General features: G+C 42.5%; 1 protein-coding gene across 1 annotated transcript in view; it reads left to right on the top strand.

Annotated features, from left to right (window-relative positions):
• The window catches only part of CKAP4 (cytoskeleton-associated protein 4), a 66,380-nt gene that overhangs the window by 17,549 nt on the left and 32,135 nt on the right, over nt 1-16,696 (top strand). The window contains exon 2 of the mRNA XM_011975522.1: nt 10,208-10,342. The gene's annotated coding sequence lies outside the window, so the exon portion shown is untranslated. The remainder of the gene's footprint in view (nt 1-10,207; nt 10,343-16,696) is intronic.

Below are 16,696 nucleotides of genomic sequence, written 5' to 3'. Positions count from 1 at the left end.
ATTTGCTATTTCTTTATTAATCAGGTAATATTTGGTTCAAGGCAGGTTGGAACAGTTGGAAAAGATGATCTCCAAATGCTCTTAAACCACAAGAAGCCACAGGTCAGAATTAATAGTCTTTATCGTGGTTGCCTTCCACCAACAGCCACTTTTCTGGAGAAGATTGATGCTATTGTTCTAAACAGACCTGTGAAGGATGACAGGTTGTAGCCTCATTCTCAGCCACCCTTCCTAGCCCCTTATCCATCTTATTTTCTCTTCTGCAAAAGCAGAAATTTCTGGGCCACTGCAAGCGGATGAATCAAGATCATTTTGTGTATAGTCAATATCAGCACTAAAAAAAAGCAACCCACTGTTGAGCAATTTATGATTTTTTTTGTTTGTTTTTTTTAGATGGCATCTCCCTTTGTTGCCCAGGTTGAAGTGTAGTGGCACCATCTTGGCTTACTACAACCTCTGCCCCCCGGGTTCAAGCGATGCTCCTGCCTCAGCTTCCTGAGTAGCTGGAATTACAGGTGCCTGCCTGGCTAAGTTTTGTGTTTTTAGTAGAGACAGGGTTTTACCATGTTGGCTGGGCTGGTCTTGAACTCCTGGCCTCAAGTGATCCACCCACCTCAACCTCCCAAAATGTTGAGATCACAGGCGTGAGCCATCATGCCCGGCCCAATTTATGATTTATAAACAAACGATGTCCCAGTAATTTGCAAGGATTCTTGGCAAGAATACCTGGTTACACATAGGAAACTTAGTTCCTTAGGTGGCTCATAAAACACGATTCAAGCAACAATGTCTTTGAAATACCAAATAGTTAAGCTGGGCGTGGTGGCTCACACCTGTAATCCCAGCACTTTGGGAGGCTGAGGCGGGTGAATCATGAGGTCAGGAGTTCGAGACCAGCCTGCCAAACATAGTGAAACCCTGTCTCTACTAAAAATACAAAAATTGTCCAGGCATGGTGGTGCGTGCCTGTAATCCCAGCTGCTCAGGAGGCTGAGGCAAGAGAATTGCTTGAACCTGGGAGGTGGAGGTTGCAGTGAGCTGAGATAGCACCACTGCACTTCAACCTGAGCGACAGAGTGAGACTCCATCTCAAAAAAAAATATATATATATAAAATAAAAAGATAAAAAATATATAAACGTATATATATACACACACACATATTTAAATCAGGGTACTGAAAAGGTTAGATGGAAGCAAGGCTTTCCCAAAGATATGAGAATTAGAGGAGCGGAGAAAAGGAAGAAGAGGCTTTAAAAGGGTGTGGGTCTGTGTGTGAATGTCCTCGCTAGGCCATGGAGTGAGGGGGAGTCTATCAGGTTATCATCAATTCATTCAGAAAATATTTATTGAGCACCTACTAGGTGCCAAGCAGTGCTTAAATCTGGAGAACCCGAGAGTGATCAACACAGGAAAAGTCCTTGTCCTCAGGGAGCTCACATTTTAGTAGGGGAGGCAGGCGGCACAGAAATCAAGAAATTGATCCACGTGATAATTTCATATATGACAAATACTATGACAACAGAGAGGGGCTTGGGGGCCTATTTTAGGTAGCTTGGTCAGGTAAGGCTGCAACGCTGAAGTTACATTTGAGCAGAAATCTAAACAAAGCAAGGGCGTTAGCCTGCAGATGTCTGGTGAAAGAATGTTCTAGGTAGCAGGAATGGCAGGTGCAAAGGCTGGAATGGAAGAAGCTGGCATCTTAAAGGAACCAGCACGGGCAAGTGTCACTGAAGCATGGCGAGTAAGGAGGAAGTTTGGCAGGAGAAGCTGGAGCTAACCCAGGGCCAGATCATGCGGTGTCTGTAAGTGACAGGAAATTATTGGAGGGAAATGACAGGATGTGATAACTCTTTTAAAAGAATCACCTTGGCTGCTGTGAGGAGACTAGTTGGAAAGATGTGGCAGTGATTCAGGCTGGAGGTGAGGGTTGTTGAGCTGGGGTTGTGCAGGTGGCCTTGTCCCCGTGGACAGAGCATGCCCTTGAACAGCAGTTGCATGTTGATCCTTTTGAATCCCATCCTGGGGGTACACTTTGAGGTGCAGCTTTCTGACTCTCATGCTTGACAATGAGAAGGAGATTAGCTGGAGTGGAAATAATTGACTGGTAGGTGACAAAGAATATAGTGTCATCAGAGGCTCTCAGGAAAACCCTCAAATGAGAACGAAGACTCTGGCATCTCCTTGTAATTATTTTTCCTTGCCAAGGGAACAGATGGGACGACTGGATGACAAAGACTGCTCTTAAGGAATGCATGCCAAGGTGGCTCCCCCAGTTTAGTCAGGGTACTTTCAGCTTCAAGGAACAGAAATCCAGTCTAAACTGGCTTCCACAGTGAGGAAATCACTTCACATAGTCGGAAGTGCAGGATTCAACCAGGAAGTTCAACTCGGATTCCACTCGCTTGAACACTTTTATGTGCATCTCTTTATAGACAGAGCGCCCTAACCTGCTCGACGTTTTCTTTTTTCCCCAACACTTGTCTTCTAGCATATGATGCAATGTATTTACTTAGTCTGTTTATTAGTACTGTATTGTTTATTCTCATTAGAATTAAGCTCCATGGGTGCAGGGATCATTGTTTTGTTCACTAATGGATCCCAAGTGCCTAGAAAAGTGTCTGACACTCAATGTTTGTTGAATGAAAGAGTAAAAGGGTGAAACATCTTCCTTTGGATCCCAAATGAGGAAAAAGGAGGGTCACCATGATCCTACAATTTCTCCCCTGGGGAATTCGATAAAAGGAAACTCTCCATTTACTGGAACAATATCCTTATGGACCCCAAAGGAACAAGACTGTAAGCTGCAAACCAAACCCCTTTGTCATTTGTTCCGCAACCACTAATTGAGGAATACCAGGTTCAGGATGGTTCAAATGACCTTCAGGTTTGTCCAAGTGGTGGATGTTACTTGATAGTGTATTTGATCAAGATTAAGATTAAAGAGTGTGTGGTTCCTGGCCGGGCATGGTGGCTCACGCCAGTAATCCCAGCACTTTGGGAGACTGAGGTGGGCGATCACCTGAGGTCGGGAGTTCAAGACCAGCCTGACTAATATGGAAAAACCCCGTCTCTACTAAAAATAAAAAATTAGCCAGGCGTGGTGGCACATGCCTGTAATCCCAGCTACTCTGAAGGCTGAGGCAGGAGAATCACTTGAACCCGGGAGGCAGAGGTTGCGGTGAGCCGAGATCATGCCATTGTACTCCAGCCTGGGCAACAACAAGAGTGAAACTCCGTCTAAAAAAAAAAAAGTGTGTGCTTCCTTTGAGTAGTCTGAGGCCCTGAACTTTGTGCCTTGACCACAGCATTCCTAACTCTGGCAGGCCCTATAAACATGGAAAAAAGAAGCACGCAGTACCACACCCTTGAGACTGTGGGTGTAGTTAGCTCTTTTTCTTTCAATATCTGCTTATTAAACCTTACTTTGCTGTGTTCTGGGCACTGTGGAAGATGCTGGAGAGAGGATAATGACTAAGAGACAGTTCTGGTCCTCAGATTTAGTGATGGGGTTCAGGGAGGCAGCCAGTTAGTACAGGAGACAAACATATAAACAGATAATTATAATCAAATGTTATGGGTTTGGTATTAGAGGTACAGTAGGAAGAGAAGAGTTATCAACTCCATGTGAGGGAAAAGGCAAAACTGCAGAGAGGAGGTGGGGGGTCTGCTAAGTAGGGTTCTAAAAGCTGAATAGGAGTTTGCCTGGCAAACATGGAATGGGAGTGGGCAGAGTGACACTCCAGAGAGAGAAAATAGCAGGTGGCAGTGTTACAGCTCTTTTACAATTTATGTGGCAGGTTTCCCAGTTTTTACCAGAAAAAATCTAAAGAAAAGAAAACAACAGGTACAAATATATGGATGTAGGAAGCAGCACTGTGTGTTTAACGAACTGCAATTGTTAAGTATTTCTAGGGTACAAAGTGCTAGGAGGAGAAAATTGAGGCTGGAGAGGTGGGCAAGGGTCAAAATATTCCTGCTTTGCATACTCTGCTTAGAGGTTTATGTTTGTTTTAGGTGATGCGTTTTCATCATGAGAGTGAGGAGATCAGATTTGTATTCAGGAAGATCACTCTGGCTGCCAGGGACAAGATAGGTTTGAGAAGGGCAAACTAGAGACCAAGAGACTCTGGAGAGAAAAATACTAAACCTAGATAGTATCTCACATTAACCACCAGGTGGAGCAAGTAGGCCAGGACAGCTCGGTTGCAGGCTGCTGGGGTAAGGAGGAAGGACAGGGTAGGAGAAAGCGCCAGCATGGGACTGATGCGTAAGTAGGAAGCTTCTTAGTTCAGTGTTCATAACTCTGGAAGGATCCATAGTGAAGCACAAACAAGAAGCCACCTAAAGGTCCACAAATAGAGGACCCACTAAATATTACAAAGCATTCACGCACTGAATTCCCAGGTTCCAGCGAGGTAGATCTGCACGTATACACATGAAAACAAGTCCAAGTGACAAAAGCAAGTTGTAAAATACTGTGTACATTATGACCCCTGTTGCATAAATGTCTAGAAAGATGATCATAATATCGATATCAGCGGTAACTTTTGGAGAGGATTTTGGAGCTATTGTGTGTGTGTGTGTGTGTGTGTGTGTGTGTATTTGTGTATTTGTCTTGGTCTGTTTGAGCTGCTAGAACAAAATATCAGAATATTAGTGACTTATAAATGCTAGAAGCTTATTTGTCACAGTTCTGGAGGCTGAGAAGTCCAAGATTTGGCATCCAGTGAGGGCAACTTCCTGGTTCATAGAGGGCACCTGCTTGTGGTGTCCTCACATAGCAGAAGGGCTGATGAGTCTCTTTTATAAGGGCACTAATCCCACTCATAAGGACTCCATCCTCTTGACCTAATTATTTCCCAAAGGTCCCAACTCCAAATATCATCTAGGGGTTAGGAATTCAACATACACATTTTTGGGGAACATAAGCGTTTAGTCCTTTGCTGTGTGCGTGTGTGCACGTATGTGTTGAATTTCGTCAAAATATAGTTGACATACAGTATGCTGGATATATTTAAAGTGTGCAGTTTAATACACATTTTGACAAATATACACACCTGTGAAGCCATTGCCACGATCACGATAATGAATATATCCATCACCCCCAAAAGTGTCTTTACTGTCCTTGAAAACCCTCCCTATCATTCTTTTCTGTCCTCCATCCCCAGGCAGCCACTGGTCTGCTTCCTGTCACTAACAGTTTGCATTTTCTAGAGCTGTGTATAAATAGAATCATTCAATATGTACTATTTTTGGCCTTGTGTCTTTCATTCAGCAATATTAATTTGAGGTTCATCCACATTGTTAAGGGTATAAATAATTAATTCATTTTAGTTGCTAAATAGCATTACATTGTATGGTTGTATCACAATTTGCTTTTCCATGTATCTGCTGATAGATGTTTGGATTGTTGAGGGTTTGGGGCTATTATGAATAATGCTGCTCTGAACATTTGTGTACCAGTCTTTGCATTTGCACGTTTTCATTTATCTTGTGTAAATATGTACCCAGGAGTAGAATGGCTAGGTCATATGGCAGGTATATATTTAATTTTTTAAGAAGCTGCCAGGCTGTTTTTCAAAGCAGTTGTACCATTTTACATCCCAGCAGCTGTATATGAGTATTCCAGTTTTTCTATATACTTGCCAATATCTGACATGATCAGACTTTTAAATTTTAGGTCCTCTAATGGGAAAGTTTTATTTCTTTAATGACTGATGATGATGTACAGTTTTTTTATATGCTTATTTGCCATCCATAGATCTTCTTTGGTTAAGTGTCTATTCAAATTTTTGTGGGCTATTGACATTTACATTTTGCTTTATACTTCCATAAAGTTATAGCATTTTACAATGAGCATATGTCTCTTTTATATTTAAAAACAACAATTTAAAATATCTCAACCCAGAGGACATCAATAACTACAATTTGAACTTTAAACTTACTAGCAGTATATTATGCTAAGGTGAAGGCAAATCTTGATTATATCATTAAAAGATAAAACATTTGATTTTGACATCTGGCTTCAAATTATTAGAAATAACCTCAAAACCAATGCAATTTTTATTTCCATAGATTATTACGTTTGAGAGATATCATGAGTTTAGACTCAAATGAACCTGGCTTCAAATTCCAGCTCTTTTACTTATCAGCTGTGCAATCTTGGGCAAATTCATTTTCAAATTCATCAAGAAGCAAGGCCCAAAATAGTACACATTGAATGGTTCTATTTGTATATAATTCTGGAAAATGCAAGAGCTTCCACTTTCTTCTTTTAGAAATCTGACATATCATTTACTGCATAGGTTCATTTTGAGGTTTAAATTGATATTATATTTAACCAGTCAGTGCAACAACTAGCATGTAGTATGTACTCAACAAATATTAGAGCTTCTATGACAAGACAGTTTGATTGTCTTGACAACCAAATTGCTGCATGCTCAAAATTCAAGCTGGTCGGTGAAAAACAGCACAGTCACAGCATTTTGTAAAGGAACTGTTGAAACCATTGTCAAGGCAGGCAACATCCTCTGTGATAACAGAGATCTCTCCCTTACCCCCATTTATTTTTAAAGACTCTGAAAGAAAAGCTCTGGTGTGCATTTGGTTTTGAGGAAACAATAACAACAAAAAAACAGGAACAGGAAACTTAGGTTGAAATGGACTTTATTGAGCATCTTAGCACATTTTGGCTTTCTTTGTGGAACCCTCAATATCCTCTGTTGCTCAAACCACCAAATGATCTTGCAGATGCTCATGGTACCCCACAGGATGGTTCAGAGGTAGTGCAGAGCTACTGTTTTACACGTTTCAAATTGGAGTTATTGTCAAGTTAGTGTTATTGGGGATAGTGTCATTGTCATTCATAAATGCTGTATATTACATAATGCAGTGGAAAGAATCATGGCAGTAACAGGAGCAGAAGGCAGAAAAATTCTAGAGAAACAGGGGTGGGTCCCCAGTGAAACCCCACCTTCAAGCCAAAAAAACAGCCTGAAACCCATGGCCCAGAGTAAGAACTTCTATTCCTGTTTGTCTGCTCTTTCCCAATTGGCTCTTTCTGAATAATGCCTTTTAACCAATCAAATGTTGTCTTTTCCAATACTACCTACGGCCTGTCTCACCCCTATCCTGTGCCTATAAAAACCCCAGATTCAGCCACAATGACACAGACAACCTGACTTTGGGGAAGAGATGATCTGACTTCAGGGAAGATGACCTGATCTCATCCCCTCTCCAGCTCCCTCTGCTGAGAGCTGTTTTTGTTGCTCAATAAAATTATCTGCTATCATTACCCTTCAATCGTCAGCATGATCTCATTTTTCTTGGATGCTAGACAACAGCTCAGGACCCACCGAGAGCAGATACCCAGAAAGGTGGTCACAGTGGCCCTTTGCCCTCCCTGGCGGAGGACAGCCACCCCATGAGATGGGGCCAGGGGCCGACTGAGCTGCTAACATGCCGCCATCTGTCAGGCTGTGGATGGCAGAATTAAAAGAGCTAATTATCCCACTAACACCCCCTCTGGGGTTTTGGGGTTGCAGGCATCCCGGCCTGGGTATCGCCACATTCCCCTTGGGGTAACATGCCTGCTCTGGGCACTGGCCCTGCACAGAGCTTGCTCCTGTGTTGGTGTTCAGAGTGGCTGGCCGAACCCCACACTCACTCGCTCATGTGCTCCCTCCTGCAAGGGGCTGAGCATGGTGGGCCGAGTAGACCAGGTGCCCCTTGCTTCGAGTCCAGCAAAGGAGCCAAGAAGAATCCTGCATCAGCAGTTACACCCAAAATGAAGCTTTTGAAAGGGAGACATGAGGAACACCAGCTGAACACATGGCTAAAGAAAGGAAATCAAGACAGCTGCATGTCAGTCTCTTGAATTTCTAAGGGGTTCCAATCTACAGGCTGTCCCATCCCCTTGAGCCCCATGGTTATTTGCCCTGTCTCTATTATAGCATCAGTGACCTGGCATGGGGTTATTTGTTCCATAAGCTGCAAGCTCCTAAGGAACTTAAGGTTTACATTCTTAAAGATTGTTGCTTGCGTATTTTTCACTTTTGTATATCACTAGTATCTGGCACAAAGAAGAGTCTCAATTAAGTTTATATATTTAAGTATAACAGAAAAAGATAAAAATGTTTGCCATCCACAAACAGCTGCCTTGTAAGAAGAGTATGTTCTACTTCAATGAAAGCTCCTTTTATTCAACTGGGCACCTGGGAGGGTTAGGAGCTGAGTCTAGAGGTTGGGGCTTGCGTGAGCTGAATGGCTGTGCAGAGTGGAGAGAATTTGGAGTTCAAGTATAGCAGCAAGGTCAGGGGAGACCACAGGGAGGGAGGGAGAGTGGGGATCCAATGAGATACTACATAGAGGAAAGTGGCCCTAATACATCTTCAGGGCCGCGTGGCCAAAGAGTTTTGTTTTGTTTTGTTTCATTTCGTTTTTACAAAGATGTCAAAGTTCATGTTGAAGTTCTTTGAATTTCAGCAGAGTAAACGCCTCCTTGGGCCTCCAATGTCTTCAGTAAATTCTGCACATGCGAATTACCTTGTAAGTGTGGGCTTTCCACAGAAACCAAGGAAGGGGTTGAGTTTTCGTCTGGGTCAGAGACAGAAAGACGAGACTTTTCATGAATGAAGTAGCTTGGTAGAGTGTTAGGCGTTGGAAGCAGAAGAAGCTATAAGAATATAAAAAAACAAGCTCCTGGGGCATTTGGAGGAAGTCTTGGGTAAGGCATTTAAACATCCGCCTAGGACATGAATTTGGAAGTTTCTAGCTCATTTTATATATGATGTAGTAAGATTGCCGCTGACATCTAGTATACAACAGGAAGGAAAGGGTGTAAAAAAAAGTAGAAAGAATAGAGTGAGGGGAAGATGCCCTTCCCACTGTTGATGAAGAAAGCCAGACTCCATAAATATTTGAAAAGGTCTATTCTGAGCCAAATATGAGGCCCATGGCCCATGATAGCCTTAGGAGATCCTGAGAATATGTGCCAAAGATGGTTGGGTTACAGCTTTTTAATACATATTTAGAGAGATAGAAGCTACAGGCAAAGCCATAAATCAATATATATATAAGGTATACATTGATTCAGCCTGGAAAGGCAGGACATCCTGAAGATCTTGAAAGTGGAGCGACTTCCAGATCATAGGTAGATTAAAGATTTTCTGATTGGCAATTGGTTGAAAGAGTTAAGCTATGCCTGAAGAGTTGAAGTTGGCCTAAAGAAATGCTTGAGTTAAGATAAGGGGGGTTGTGGAAGCCAAATTCTTGTCATGTAGGTGAAACCTCTAAGTAATAGGTTTCCGAAATAACAGATGATAAATGTCTCTTATTGGGCCTTAAAAGGTGTCAGATTCTCAAGTAAAGAACTAGTAAGGGAAGGAGATTCTCTACAGAATGCAAATTTCTCCTACTGGAGATTGCTTTGCAGGGCCATTCCAAAATATGTCAAAGAAATATATTTTGGGGTAAAACACTTTCATGTCCTTCAGGGCCTGCTATCTGTCATGTGATGCTATGCCAGAGTCAGGTTGGAGCTGGGTATCTTGTTCCTACAAAGAGTTTGTTTCGGTCAGTCTTATGATCTCTATTTTAATGTTAATGCTGGTCATTTGGGCCTAAACTCCAAAGGGAGGAGGGTACAGCAGGCACGTCTGACCCCACCTTCTTGTCATGGCTTTAACTAGTTTTTCAAGTTTCTTTGGGATCCCCTTGGCTAACAGAGGTTCCATTCAGTCAGTTGGGAAACCCTCAGGCTTTCTGGTTATTTGATAGCCTAAATCCTATATATAAGAAAAGAGAGACAACAACATAGGACAATATAAGAATGACTGAAGGGAGCAAACAGGAGCACAAGGGTTTAGGGACAGGAGCAGAAGTTCTCACCAAAGAACCAGCCTTGAAGGATGGATCTACTGCTTAAGTTTATTTTTTCTTTAAGATGTAATTCTTTATATGTAAAGTCATATGCAAATTACTTACCTATTTTTTTCTCTTGTTGGTAGGGATGGGTGGATAGTAGGCTTTGGTTCTGAAATCAAACAGATCAGCTGTTAAATCCTGGCTCCTCTACCAATCAGCTGTGTGATTTTAGCCAAGTTACTTAAGCTCGCTGAGCCTCATTTGTAAACTGGAGGTAATGAAAGTATCCAACTCATGGGGTTGCTATGAGATTAATTTTTTTTTTTTTTTTTTTTTTTTAGAGAGGGCTTCTCACTCTGTTGCCCAGGCTGGTGTGCAGTAGACATTCACAGGTGAGATCATCATGCACTGCTGCATCAAACTCCTGGCCTCAAGTGATCCTCCTGCCTCAGCCTCCAAAGTAGCTGGGATTACAGGTATGTGCCATTGCACCCAGCTTGCTGGGAGAGTTAGACAAAACAATCTATGAAAAGTGCCTAGCATAAGGCCTGGCACATAGTACATGCTCAGTAAAATGGTATCCATTTTTATGTAAGTTTATTGAACACCACTTGCAAAATATGGAGAAAAGCAGAACTGAAAAGCATCAATAGTTCTACTGCCCAAAGAAGAAAACCACAGTTAACATTTTTGAGTATGTTTTTCCAGTTTTCAGCCAATGCCTAGTTTGCCTTTCTTTCCTTTTTGTGTTACCTGTCATTCTGAATACAAAATTTATATCCTAATTTTTATTTAGATAACATAAGAATTTTTCCATCTTCTTATAACCTTTACAAAACATTTTTCATGACTGCAATGCATTATATTGAGTTAATATATTGTAATTTACTTAATCATTCTCCTATTGTTAGACCTTTGTGTGGATTCCAATTTTTTTCCTAGTCCAAAAAGCTCAATAATAAACCAGTCTGTGCATAAACATTTTCCTTTATTTTGTATTATTTCTTTAGAAATGATTTCCAGAAATAAAGAAGTATGGACAATTTTAATGTTCCTAGTGTTGCCAAAATAATTCTGAAGGCATGTGGAGAAGGGGCTTTTATCTCCTGTTACTTCTCTGAGCCCCTTTGTTCTTTCTTCACTTCCAAGTGAAGGAAGAGGAAAAGGAAGAGGAGTAATATGATCAACCGGAGGCCCAGGTACTTGTTGGGTTACCTTTACCATGGGGAGGGTCACTGGGCAGAAAGAAGTCTGGAGACGGATACAGTGTCTCCTTTTTCTGCCAATCTGTTGAATGCATTCCCAGATGAAAACTGACCCAGAACATGGACCCCTAAAGAAAGCCTGGGCATTTCCTTGGCTCTCTTTTCTCCCATGCAGCAAGCGGGCCTGACTCCTGCCTGGGTAGATCCTTGCTAAGCTCAGAGGCAAATGCACTTTCTGCTGAGGTCTCTTTCTGTGTGGCTTCATTGCATACAGCTCTGATAAATGTGCACTGTGTCATTTTTCTCTGCAAAATGGCCCACCCAAGATTCAGGTTAGGGGAGAAGTTGAACCTTTATATGTCTAGCTTTGGCTGTGCAGAACAGTTTCACGCACCAGAATTCTGCTCTGGGGTTTGGGGCCTAAAGCCCAGCTAACAATAAGACTCCCTTTGGGTGTCACGTCCCTTTGGGACGGCCTAGGCGATGTTTCTTCATTTGTGAAAACTAGAGATAATGAAAGTCTCAGGTGGGATTTAGGTGTTCTCAGGATCTCTGGCTGCATCGTCCAAAATACTCTGGATTGTTAGTGACAGAACTGCTGCCCAGTTACCTTAAGGAAAGTTGGTAAATATTTAACAACTCACTCTCCGGGGGGAAAAAAAAAGGCCTGATTTGTAGTGGGTAGTGTTTGCAGAGTTCCATGGGCTGGAAACGCCCATCGGTAGACTGAGAGTAAATACTTCCACCAGAGCTGATTTCGAGCTCCCAACCATTTAACATTCAGTTAGCAAAATTCCTGAACATTTAACAATAGGCTATTGCAAGCCAGAGAAGCCCACTCTACCACACTCAATGAAAAATGTAAAAAAGCGGAAAATGATTCACTCACTTCTGCAACATGTAGAAAGAGCAGGGACACAGAATGTGACCTCAGGAAGGAAGAGAACCAGGGAAACGAAGGCCAATAGGGTTCTCTCTGCAAACCAACCAATTTTTTCCCGACTAGTTTTCCTGATCCATTCTCTCCGTGTTTCAAGAGACATGGATGCCAGCAACTGCCAGAGTTACATCCTCACCAATTCCCAACCAGAGAAGGAGGGCTTCGGTGCTGGTTTGAAAAATCCCAGTGCCGGGTTGGCCAGTCTTTAATTGTGTACGCTCCCCTGGGGTCAGAGGGTAGGTGCACTGCCTGAGGATCATGGGGTCTGTCAGGAGGTGGGGAGGGAGGGTTGCTGGTCGGGAAAAAACCACTAATTCCCATTACAGTGACCATCTCAATGCCATCAGAACCTCGTTCCCATTTCTGCTAGTCTCCAGAGTGGCTGAGTCAAGGATAGCAAGAAGGAGCTGTTTCACCTGTGTTTTGGCATTATATGTCACAGTTTTCTTTTCTATTTTTGAGATAGGGTCTCACTCTGTCACCCAGGCTGGAGTGCCACGGTGAGATAATAGCTCACTATAGCCTTGAACTCCTGGGCTCAAGCCGTTCTCCCACCACAGCCTCCCAAAGTGCTGGGATTACAGGCGTTTTCTTTATTGTTTTTGATCTCAGCTAATTTCATAGGCAAAAATAATAATCTATTGGTATTTTAAGTACTTCTCTCTCTTTTCTTTTCTTTCTCTCCTTCCTTCCTTCCTTCCTTCCTTTCTTCCTTCCTTCCTTCCTTCCTTTCTTCCTTCCTTCCTTCCTCCCTCCCTCCTTCCCTCCCTCCCTTCCTTCTTTCTTGTTTTGATGGAGTCTCGCTCTGTCGCCCAGGTAGAGTACAGTGGTGTGATCTCTGCTCACTGCAATGTTTGCATCCCAGGTTCAAGTGATTCTCCTGCCTTAGACTCCTGAGTAGTTGGGACTACAGGTGTTCACCACCATGCCTGGCTAATTTTTGTTTTCTTTTGCACAGAGATAGGATTTCACCATGTTGGCCAGGCTGGTGTTGAACTCCTGGCCTCAAGTGATCCGCCTACCTCAGCCTTCCAAAGTGCTGGGATTGCAGGCATGAGGGAGCCACCATGTCTGGCCTACTTCCATTTCTTACATCACAAGTGAGGTTAGCAATATGTTCCTAAATGTGAAGTAATTGTATTTCTTCTCTTGTGAATGTTTGGATCCTTTGTTCATTTACCTTATGGATAAGTTATTTTTAAATCTCTTTATTCAACAAATATGTACTCATTTGCTGTTATAGGTCAAGCATTTATAGATGCAGAAAATATAATAGTAAACAAAGCAGACAGCATTCCCATGTTTAGAGTACTTACCCTCTATTTGTATGGCCTGTTTAGAAAATAATATACTAAGTCTTGCTTGTCATATTCACAATGAATATTTTTCTTATAAGCTGTTTTTATTCTTCCATACAGTAGTTTTACATTTTTATGTGGTTGAATCTGACCTACTTTCCCCTTTTAATAAAATATTTTTCTTCCACGCTTAGAAATTTCATTTCTCAGCAAAATTTTAAGATGATTCATTTTTGTTATTTCTGATTTTCCTAGTCATGAAACTTTTGTGTTCAATTATTTAATTTATTTATAACTTATCATAGTGTGTGGGGTGAGCTGAGCATCTACACTGGTTATTTTTTCCAAACATTGAACACTTACTGAACTGTACCTTTTTTCATTGATTTGAACAGATGACAGTAGGCAGAATGTTGATCAGTGGAGAGGTGAGATGGGGTTGTTGAAGGGCAATTGGAGTTGCTCAGTTTAGGTAATTTGGTAAGGGAAATGGCAAGGAAATGGGTACACACAAGGCATTAATGCAGGCAGAGTTTCTCTGGAATAAAAGGTCCATATGTTATAGTGATTCTTAACCAAGGATGGACAAACCTGTTGACTGGGGAGCTCTAAAGACATCCTTACGCCTGGGCTCTACCATTAGGAGGTTCAATGTAGAATTAGGACTCATTTATTTATCTTTTTGAAACAGGGTCTCACTCCAACACCCAGGCTGGAGTACAGTGGCACGATTACTGTTCACTGCAGTTTCGACTTCCCAGGCTCAGGTGATTCTCCTACCTCAGCCTCCCTAGTAGCTGTGACTACAGGTGTGTGAGCCACTACACCCAGCTGATTTTTTGTATTGCTTGTAGAGATAGGGTTTTGCCATGGTGTTCAGGCTGGTCTCGAATTCCTGGGCTCAAGTGATCCTCCTGCCTCAGACTCCCAACGTGCTGGGATTACAGGTGTGAGCCACCACTGCTGGCCAACTCATCTGTTATTTATTTATGTATTTATTATTATTATTATTATTATTTTAGACAGAGTCTCACTCTGTTGCCCAGGCTGGAGCACAGTGGCGCGATCTCGGCTCACTGCAAGCTCTGCCTCCTGGGTTCAAGTGATTCTCCTGCCTCAGCCTCCTGAGTAGTTGGGATTACAGGCACGTGCCACCACGCCTGGCTAATTTTTGTATTTTTAGTAGAGACAGGGTTTCATCATGTTGGTCAGGCTGGTTTTGAACTCCTGACCTCGTGATCCGCTTGCTTTGGCCTCCCAAAGTACTGGGATTACAGGCATGAGCCACCGTGCCTGGCCAACTCATCTGTTCTTTAAAAGCTTCCCAAACACCACTAATGGGGGAAATTGTGGGAGATAAAGCTAGTCTGATAAGTAGGGAACAGATTGAGAGAGATAGCGATGCCAAGCTGAATCTAGTTGTGGGTTCAGAAAGCCTCTGAGGGCACAGCTGAAAGAGCATGAACTTTGAGCTCAAGCAGATAGAGGTTTCAATCATGTTTTTACCAATGTCAGGCTATGTTATCCAGTTTGCAGGTCCTCTCTCAGAGTCTTGTTTTTTTCTTTCTTTTTCTTACCTTGAACAAAATTAATAATATCTGCTTAACAGGTTGTGATGAGTCAATGGGAAATCAAGTGTAAAATACCTGGCTCAGCACCTGATGCATGAATGAATTCTGCCTTCTTCCTCTTGAATGAGCCTTTGGCCTATGCCAGACCTGCCTCATAGTTGCCTTTGGGATGAACTAATGTAAGACATTTCCAGAGAAAACATGCGAATACATGTCAAGTTGATAAATGGAAAGAGATCCAAGTTTTCCTTTAATCCCAGAGGTTTCCAAAACCTTCAAAGAGGTTGTGCCTTTTAGGAGAGGAACTCTTCTTCCTTAGAGAAATGGAGAGAAGCTTTGAATTTCCCAAAGGCCTTGCCTTCATAGCCTGACAAAGGCAAAATTTGGCTCCACTACAAGCCACCTCAGCTCAGTTGCAAAGATAATCCTAGCCCCTGGGAAGCTTAGCCTGGGAACCAAGGTCAGCTGTTATGAAAATAACACAGCCATAGTCATTTTTATAAAAGAAAATTCCTCATTCAAATCTGTTTACAGAGCAAATAATCTCCTTTCTTGAAGATGGAAAATACTATTCCTTCTCAGGAGATCCACCCTCCTTAACTTTGTATCATTGATATTCATTCAGTGATTTGACAAATATTTATTGATGTCACTTCTGTTTGACAACTACTTTAGAACTGGCCTCTATACAGTAATAATTTTAAACCAATTTCCCATGCCCCCTTGTATTATAAATTGACACCAAATATTTATTTTGGGATTGGGTACTAATCAGCATTCCTTGGAGGTCACCCAACCAAGAGGTACTGTGACTGGAAGAAAGGGAGAAAGGTTTAAAATCAGACACACATGGTCTCAAACCTTGACTCTTGATAGGGACAAGCTGTGTGACTTTAGGCTAATCGTGAAGACACTGTGACTCAGCTTTATTTTTCTCTAAAATGAGAACAATGTCTTTCTCCCTCCAAAGCCAGTTTTCTCTTCTTCCGAGTGGCATTCGGTTGGGTGGAGAGGAGGAAAGAGCTCATTCATCCCAGAAGATGGGAACCGGTGAGGTACCAGAGGGACAGAAAGAGAGCAACCAGCCTGCCCAATAAATGGAGAGGGAGGTGCATTTGGGAACAATGAGAGGTTACTTTGGAACAGTGGAAGAAGAGCCCTTCTGCTTGATACACAGATCACAAAAGCCCAGATTTAGAATAGGTGTTGTGGAAGTCCCTGGGCAATGGTGGGGCTTGAGCTGCAGAGGATGAACACATTGAGACAATCTGCAGCTGAACTGAAAGCCTCCTAAGAATGGAGGGTTCTCTTCTGCTCTGCTTTTACTGGATATCAGAGAAATAGATCAAGAGAGAATGGCTTTTTGTGTGTGTGTGTGTGTGTGTGTGTGTGTGTGTGTGTGAGATGGAATTTCGCTCTCGTGGCCCAGGCTGGAGTGCAATGGCGCAATCTCGGCTCACTGCAACCTCAGCCTCCTGGGTTCAAGTGATTCTCCAGCCTCAGCTTCCCCAGTAGCTAGGATTACAGGCTCCTGCCACCATGCCTGGCTAATTTTTTGTATTTTCAGTAGAGATGGGGTTTCACTGTGTTTGGCTAGGCTGGTATCGAACTCCTGACCTCAGGTGATCCACTCGCCTTAGCCTCCCAAAGTGCTGGGATTACAGGCATGAGCCACCATGCACTGCCGATGGCATTTTTTTCACTTGAAGAAAGAACGAGGAGACCTAGGCTTATTGAAACAAGAGGGTCTTAAGTTAGATAGTAATACTGACTTTCTCACTGTGAGAAAAGTACAAGATTATCTTACTTCACCAAG

This window comes from Mandrillus leucophaeus, unplaced genomic scaffold, assembly GCF_000951045.1.
Source record: "Mandrillus leucophaeus isolate KB7577 unplaced genomic scaffold, Mleu.le_1.0 Scaffold157, whole genome shotgun sequence".
NCBI lineage: Eukaryota > Metazoa > Chordata > Mammalia > Primates > Cercopithecidae > Mandrillus > Mandrillus leucophaeus.
Note: the sequence above shows the minus strand (reverse complement) of the source record. Positions and strands in the feature narration are given on the sequence as shown.